This window comes from Bombina bombina, chromosome 8 (genome assembly GCF_027579735.1).
Source record: "Bombina bombina isolate aBomBom1 chromosome 8, aBomBom1.pri, whole genome shotgun sequence".
In the NCBI taxonomy this organism is placed as follows: Eukaryota; Metazoa; Chordata; class Amphibia; order Anura; family Bombinatoridae; genus Bombina; species Bombina bombina.
In genome coordinates, this window is record NC_069506.1 from 219,021,581 (window position 1) to 219,030,657 (window position 9,077).

Here is a 9,077-nt window from a genome sequence, read left to right on the forward strand (position 1 = left end):
ATTCTTTTGGCTGCACACGCAGCCAACATTCTTTTGGCTGCCTCGCGCAGCCAACATTCCTTTGAGGATGCGCAAATTTTATTATAGTAGCAGCAACTTTGCGGTAGGAGATTAGGGGTTAATAATTGTAGGTAGGTGGCGGCGATGTTAGGGAGGGCAGATTAGGGGTTAATACAATTTATTATAGTGTTTGCGAGGCGAGAGTGCAGCGGTTTAGGGGTTAATACATTTATTATAGTGGCGGCAAGTCCGGTCGGCAGATTAGGGGTTAATAAGTGTAGGTAAGGTAGTGACGACGTTGGGGGGGCAGATTAGGGGGTAATAAAATTTATTATAGTGTTTGCGAGGCGAGAGTGCAGCGGTTTAGGGGTTAATACATTTATTATAGTGGCGGCAAGTCCGGTCGGCAGATTAGGGGTTAATAAGTGTAGGTAAGGTAGTGACGACGTTGGGGGGGCAGATTAAGGGGTAATAAATATAATATAGGTGTCGGCGATGTTAGGGGCAGCAGATTAGGGGTTCATAGGGATAATGTAGGTGGCGGCGGTGTCCGGTCGGCAGATTAGGGGTTAAAAATTTTTATTAGAGGGTTGGCGATGTGGGGGGGGGGGGTAGGAGTCTTGTCGGTAGAGGCTCTATCGCTCACTTCTTCCAGGACTCCAAATACCAGCGTTAGTCAGATCCCATAGAAAAGATAGGATACGCAATTGACGTAAAGGGGATCTGCGGTAGCCTGAAGTCGCGGTAGACCCTTTCCTGGCTGACTCTAAATACCAGCAGGCGGTAAAAAGCAGCGTTAGGACCCCTTAACGCTGCTTTTGACGGCTAATGCCAAACTCTAAATCTAGCCGTTAGTGAGTACTTAAACGAATCTCCTATGTAATTCAAATAAAAAAGTGCTATGCTAAATATCACATTTACAAATACCGACTAGTAATAATTATAGATTAAATTCTAATAAATGGTAAACAACAAAGATGTAAATAAATTCTAGTTTTAATACTTCTCACAATTCGTGAAAACATATAAATGGCCTATACACAATAATAAACGTTGATTGTATCTATAATTGATACTTTAAGATATTAAGGGTTCCCTTATATTAAAAAAAGACACCAGTGTCTAAAAAATTGTTTCAAATGTATATAAAAATGCTTAAAATGTATACTAATTGTATGAAAAATATCTAAAAAATGAAGGCAAATAATAATGACCTATTGAATCAGATTATTGGTTACAAACAAAATATTTGTTGCAAATCTGATGGTCTGAGTGCAAATTTCCTGGTAGCGTTCTCAGTTAGTAAATTGCACCAGATACAATATTTCTATCATATTGTTAATCAACCTTTTTTCCGTATTTGGGTAGGAACAAAAAGTCATACAACTCTGTTCTTATTTTTAGCAAAGTCTTAATGCTCAGTTCGTGTTTTAAGTTTCTGAGTGTGTACTTTGATATTTCACAGTACCTTGCTGTCTTACGAGAACCTTTATGACTGCCATGTCTCCTACGGCGTCTGGGTCCGTTGTTAGTCAGTCTTCGAATCCGTGGTTTTGGTCACATGGGTCTGGCTGACCAATTGGTATGAACTTAGCCTTCGATAGTGCACACACTCCTGAGATTGGCTCTTGTTGTCTTTGGCTCCTCCCGCTATTCCTCTAAGTGCCTCCGTTTGCTCAATATTTAAGTGGCAGGTTTAGATGCAGCGGTCCTGGGCACTTAGGTGGTGATGATTTTCAGTAAAAGCTATTGGGTAACATCCACGCGTATCAGCTTCCACAAAGCCTTTATCATGATCTAAGATGCCAGAGACTTCTGATGAGGCTGCTCAGGTTCAACGTTCTGGAAGTGCATGTGCTGTGGAAACAACTGGTAATGGTAGATACACTTTCCAGGCTCCCACTGGCTGCTGCTGAAGAATCTTCAACAAAATCAGATGTGAAAGTGTATGTCGATTCAGTTCTGGCATCCAAATCCATTTCATCAGGAAAGCTAGAGCAAATAAGAAAGGAGACACTTTAGATACAGACCTTAAAGAAGTTATTAAGTACATAAAAGAAGGTTGGCCCGAGAGTCGGGCAGCCTCAATGTCTTTAAGTTCTTAAAGTCAGAGAGGTCGCAGCTCAAGGAGCTGGATGGGTTTAGTGCTGTTCCATGACCGCATTGTCATTCCTGTTAGGATTCGGCAGGAGATGTTAAGCAGGATTCATGATGGCCACTTGGGCATTATAAAGTGCAGAGAAGGGCAGCTACGGCGGTATGGTGGCCTGGGATCAGTTCCAACATTGCAAGCCACGTGTCAATATGTGCCTTTTGCCGGGAAAGCCGGCCTACTCAGAGAAGGGAGCCCTTGATTTCTACCCCGCTGCCTGCAGGCCCATTGCAGAAAATAGCTGCAGATTTGTGTGAACTGCATGGGAAGAAGTACCTAGTCGTGATTAACTATTATTCCAGGTAATTTGGAGATTGCACCCTTGAATGAGATCACCAGTCAAGCTGTTATCACTCATCTCAAGAGCTTGTTTGCCTGGTGGGGCATACCAATGGAGTTAGTGAGTGATAACGGAATGCAGTTTGCCTTCATGGAGTTCAGTTCTTTCTGCAGTGAATATGATTTTGTTCATTCTACGTCAAGTCCACATTACCCACAGGCCAATGGAATGGCTGAAAGAGCAGTTCAAACAACAAAGTTTATTTTGATGTAATCTGAGTCGTACCTAGCTCTCTTGGCCTATAGGATGACTCCCATCCAAGCCACAGGTTTTAGCCTGGCACAGCTGATGCTAGGACGTTAGATTTGCACCACTTTACCCTCTGTGGGTGTCTTTCAGCCAACCAGCTGTTATATTGTATCTGGTGCCCTCGGGACAAGGTCCTTAGGAGGGATGAAGAGGCGAAAAGGGGTTACCGATTCTTCTATGACAAAAAACACTCTGTGAGGTCCTTACAGGAGTTGAATGTAGGCCAAAGTGTCAGAGTTGAACTGGATGATGAGAAGAAATGGAAGACGCCTGCTACTGTAATTGGACGCTCTCCAGAACCAAGGTCTTATGTAGTCCTTACTGATGGAGGGACAGTCACACGTCGAAATAAAAGACATCTTCATCCAGTACCTGAGAGTTTGGGACTGGATGCCTCAGAGACACCGTTGGTGGGATCCCCTGTTTTAAGAGGGGTGCCTTTCCCTCAGCAAGATCACAGCGGGGATACTTATTTGCTTCCAGTAGACTTTCAATCACCTTCTTCTGTATCAGAGGACAGTTCATGTAAAATGACGTCAAGGGGAAGAGTGGTGAAACTTCCAGCCCGCTATCGGGATTAGCACTAGTTAGAGCAGTAACCAGAAGAATGGGCAGAATAATCCCATGGTCACTGTGGACTAGGGTATTCAACCCCGATGCAAAAGTCAGGATTGTATATTCTTCTGTTCATATATATTCTTCTATACCTTGTTATTTGTTGTACTCTAAAAAAAAAGTAGGCTTCGTCCTTTGAAAAGGGGGAAGATGTGATGAGAGTGGGAGTGTGATGTCACAGGATGGGGGGCGTGGCTTATAGCCATTATAGTCTGTGTAGCAGTTACTAAATTAGATGTGTTGTGCAAGCTGTATACTTCTATGCTCTGCAACAAAATAGGGTTGTACCTTCTATGCTGTGTCCTGCATCTCATGACAGCTTGCATGAAGGATCTATATATCAATCTCGAGTGATTGTTGATCTTCTTTTTTCACTTAATTATGGTGAATCAATGACGTAAACTCCTTTAAAAAGTAATCCCCTTCCATATATTGATTAACAGTCGCAAATTCATCTTTAACGTGATCATGATACAAAGTCCATAGTTACTGGCCTCATTCACTGCACCGTGCTACCAACTACAATTAAGGATTCATGGGCAAATATAAGTTCAGCTGCTTGAGTCAGTCCACAGGATTTTTTTTTTTTTTGGGGGGGGGGGTACACTTTACCAAAAATTAAAGACACATAAAACCATTTTTTTTTCTTGATTCAGATAGAGTATAACATTTTAAACAACTCTTTCCAATTTTCTTCTATTATCGAATTTTCTTCATTCTCTTTGTGTTCTTTGTTGAACAAGCAGCAAAGCACTACTGGGAGCTAGTTAACACATTGGGTGAGCCAATAACATGTGGCATATATATGCAGCCACCAATCGGCAGCTCCTAAGCGTACCTAGGTATCCTTTTCAACAAGGGATATCAAGTCAACTAAACAAATTAGATAATAAAAGTAAATTGGAAAGTTGTTTAAAATCACATGCTCTATCTGAATCATGAAAGAACAAATGTGGGTTTCATGTACCTTTAATCACATCTCCTTCTATATTTAAACCCATAGGCCATCGTGTTTGCAAAGTAAAAATCAAGAAGGCCTCCCTCCTAAATAGGGCATTCATCCTGTCCTCCCCTCTATTCTTTTTCCATGAAAAAGTGGAGACATTTTTATAATTATGTTTTATAAAAGGCTTAGCTATAACACCATGTTCAGTATCATTGAAGCAGAGGTGCAACCTATGTATTGTTTGTTACTTAATTAAATAATTAGCATATTCCAATCTGCAATTTGTGCAGTGCTGTATATCATAGACTCTTTGAGTTACGCAGGACTGGAAATAATTGCTAGTGCTTAAAAGCCCCAGGCTCTACAAGCCCTTGTGCCACATATATAGTGCCTTGTGCCACATTTATAGTGCCCCTTACATTCTAACCAACTTTTTTTCTGCTTCGGTCTGTACAACATACTAGGGGAAATTATGTTACCCAAAGTCACATTCCTTCTGGTGACAAAATTACGACCATTTCTGACTAAATATTTCAAATCGTCATCGGCTAAAAGTATGGGGAGAATCCTACGTATACGTTGCTTTCTGACAAAAAGTTATCCTCTTAACAATTACATTGTAACTGTAAGAACTGTCCTTTGGCTATACCGTAGCTCATATGGTGGGGGTGACAGCTTTTGTCATGTAGCAGTGCATCCTCTGTAATGGGCTTATTATACATAATGGTTATAACCTTATGTTTAGTACAATCACCTATCAGCATAACATCAAGATAGGGTATCCTCTCTTTGTTGTAAGATGAGGTAAATTCTAATTTGTGAATTCTAAACCAACCGGGTTATTATTTAAAAAACCAACAAAATTATCACTCTTCTCCACAGTATCTTGCCACAAAAATGGCAAATCATCAATATATCTTTTATAGCCAACGACTGAGTCTCGATGGGGGTTCACATCTGAATAGAGTTGGGACAGCTCCCATTAACCCATAAAAAGGTTGGCATATGCTGGGGCAAACTTGGCCCCCATATCTGTCCCACGTCTCTGCATATAGAAAACCTCCTTGAACTCAAAATAGTTGTGTGTAAATTATTAAACTTTAAAGGGACAGTCAAGTCCAAAAAAAACTTTCATGATTTAAATAGGGAATGTAATTTTAAACAACTTTCAATTTACTTCTATCACCAATTTTGCTTTGTTCTCTTCAGATTCTTAGTTGAAAGCTAAACCTAGGAGGTTCATATGCTAATTTATTAGACCTTGAAGACAGCCTCTAATCTGAATGTATTTTGACCACTAGAGGGCATTAGTTCATGTGTTTCATATAGATAACATTGAGCTCATGCACATGAAGTTACCCTGGAGTGAGCACTGATTGGCTAAAATGCAAGTTTGTCAAAAGAACTGAAATAAGGGGGCAGTCTACAGAGGCTTAGATACAAGATAATCACAGAGGTAAAAAGTGTATTTCTATAACAGTGTTGGTTATGCAAAACTGGGGAATGGGTAATAAAGAGATTATCTTTTTTTTTAAACAACAAAAATTCTGGTGTTGACTGTCCCTTTAAGAATACTGAGTTCTTATGTGGGCTAACCCGACGGCATTAAAATCTAAATTGAGAAACGCAATGCATAAAACACATATTTTACATTCCTATGTTCTTCACATAGAAAATAATGTACTTTTTATTGGTAAATATATATTTTTATATACAGGTATATATGATACTGTTCATGTAAAATAGATATCTATACCTACATATCTATAGGAATAGATATGCAGGTATAGGTATATATATATATATATATATATATATATATGTGTGTGTGTATTTATGAATAAAAAGGACATTATCCTGTAAGTGCAGGACATTGGAATGTGAAATATGTACAGTAAATATACAGTAAAACACATATAAACACATAAATACATATGCATACATATATAAGTGCATTGGAGCCTGTTGCAGTCAAGTAGCTGAAAACATGTAAAATATTTTTTATGCAATATTCAAATTTAAAGGGACAGTCTACTCCAGAATTGTTATTGTTTAAAAAGATAGATAATAGATATGCAGGTATATATATATATATATATATATATATATATATAGAAATATGTATTTAAGAATAAAAAGGACATTATCCTGTAAGTGTAGAATATTGGAATGTAAAATATATACAGTAAATATACAGTAAAACACATGTAAACACATAAATACATATGTATACATATATAAACATATATTTATATATAAGTACATTGGATTCCGTTGCAGTCAAGTAGCTGAAAACATGTAAAATATTTTTCATGCAATATTTAAATTTAAAGGGACAGTGTACTCCAGATTTTTTATTGTTTAAAAAGATAGATAATCCCTGTGATGAGAGTGGGAGGTGACATCACCAGATGGGGCGTGGCTAATAGTTATTAGTTACTAAATTAGATGTATTGTACAAGCTGTATACTTCTATGCTCTGCAATAAAATAGTGTTGTACCTTCTATGCTGTGTCCTGCATCTCATGATATGGGGGCATATGTATCAAGCTCCGTATGGAGCTTGAAGCCCCGTGTTTCTGGCGAGCCTGCAGGTACAGCAGTCATGAAGCAGCGGTCACAAAGACCGCTGCTCCATAACCTGTCCGCCTGCTCTGAGCAGGCGGACAGACAACGCCGAAAATCAAACCGATTTAGTACGAGTCTGCAGGGGGCGGCGTTGCACCAGCAGCTCTTGTGAGCTGCTGGTGCAATGCTGAATACAGCGAGCGTATTGCTCGCCGTATTCAGCGAGGTCTGTCGGATCTGATCCTCACTGTCGGATCAGGTGCGACAGACCTTAATAACTAGAGGCCATAGTGTCAGAAGTGCTTGCCTGCGCTTCTGTTTCCTGAGTAATTGAGTAATGATGATGTCGAAGTTTAGCCCACCTGAGCCTTTTGATTTCTGTCAGCCTGCAGCTTGACCCACATGGCGTCAGTGGTTTCAACTCTTCAGGATTGCTTCCAAGCTGGACAAGGAGAGTGGTGAAGTACAAGTTAATTCTCTTTTATACTCTATGGGGAAAGATGTGGAGCCAGTGTTCAATGCCTTTACTTTCCAAGAAGGGGAAGAATTTGACTTTTAAATAGTTATGAACAAACTCAGTGCGATTCATGAGAGGGCTTGTTTTTACAAACTTGCTCAGCGTTTGGGAGAATCTGTGGAGTCATTTGTATACAAATGTATGAACTAGCTGAATTCTGTGAGTTTGGTGTTGCTAAAGAAGAGCGAATCAGAGACAGACTAGTTATAGGAATAGCAGATGCTGAGGTCTCACTGAAGCTACAGTTGGAGGCTGAATTAATGTTAGATGGGGCTATTAGGATGGCTCGCCAGAGTGAACTGGTGAAAAAGCAAAGTGCTGATCTGAGGTCTTAGAGTATTGTTGATGAAGTGCAGCAGTTAAGGAGAGCTGCAGGTGAAAGACACAGTGTGATCGGTAGACCAGGAGCAACAGATAGGCCCAGAAGCAGATGGGCGCAGCAGGTTCGTTGCACGAGGTGTAACCGAACCCCCATAATCAGAATGTCGTATGCCCCGCTAAAGATAAAAGATGTAGAAAGTGTAACCGAATGGGCCATTTTGAAGTGGCGTGTAAAACTGAATACATTAAGAAGATGCAGGTGGATAGTGACCAGGAGGGCCAAGAAGTGTCCTTTGTAGGGTCTGTTTTTGAACGGTCTGGTTCAGACGAAGATTGATGGGTTACCCTTACTGTAATGGAAGCCAAAAGTTCAAGATTGACACGGGAGCAGACATCACTGTTATATCCCTTGCAGCTTTCATAAAACTGCCTCGACATTCTCAGCTGGCTAAAGTTACAACGAAAGTTCATAGTCCTGGTGGCCGCATCGATTGTGCGGCAACATTTCTTGCCAGCTGTGAGTACAAGCAGAGGAAATTCACCATGTGGGTACATGTAATTAGAGATCAGTGTGTTAACAAACTATTAAGCAGGAAAGCAGCCTGTGGTTTGGGCCTGGTCGCCAGAGTGAATGAGATTTTGGAAGACATTTTTGGAGAATTGGGCCTACTGAATTGCAACCCAGTCCGAATATCACTTAAAAGTGATGCAGTCCCATACAGCATTACCACTCCTCATAGAATTCCGTTCCCACTCATGCCTCAAGTGGAGAAGGAACTTCTGCGTATGAAGAATATGGGAGTTATTGAAGAGGTTGTTGAAGCAACTGACTGGTGTGCCCCCATTGTGTCTGTTGCGAAGAAAAACGGGAAGGTACATATCAGTCTAGACTTAAAAAGGCTGAATGAGGCGGTGAAGATATATGTGGTGCCGACGCTTAAAGACATAGCTCCAAAACTGGCTGGGGTGAAGTTTTTCTCTATACCGGATGCTTCCAGCAGCTTCTGACAGATACCTCTAGATCCACAGTTCCGCAAACTGACTACCTTCATTACACCGGTAGATCGGTTTTGCTTCTACAGACTACCCTTTGGGATATCCTCTGCTCCTGAAATCTTTCAAACCATTAGAGAGTCCGGGATTAAATTAAATAAAGAGAAATGCCACTTTAGAAAATCTGAGTTATGTTACTTTGGGCATTTAATCAGTGGAGATGGCATCAAGCCAGACCCTGATAAAATCCTTTCTATTGAACAGATGAAAAGTCCTTCTGATGTACACGAACTGAGACAAATATTGGGCCTTGTGAATTATGTCGGCAGGTTCCTTCCAGAATTATCCACAGTACTACACCCTATCACAGAGTTTT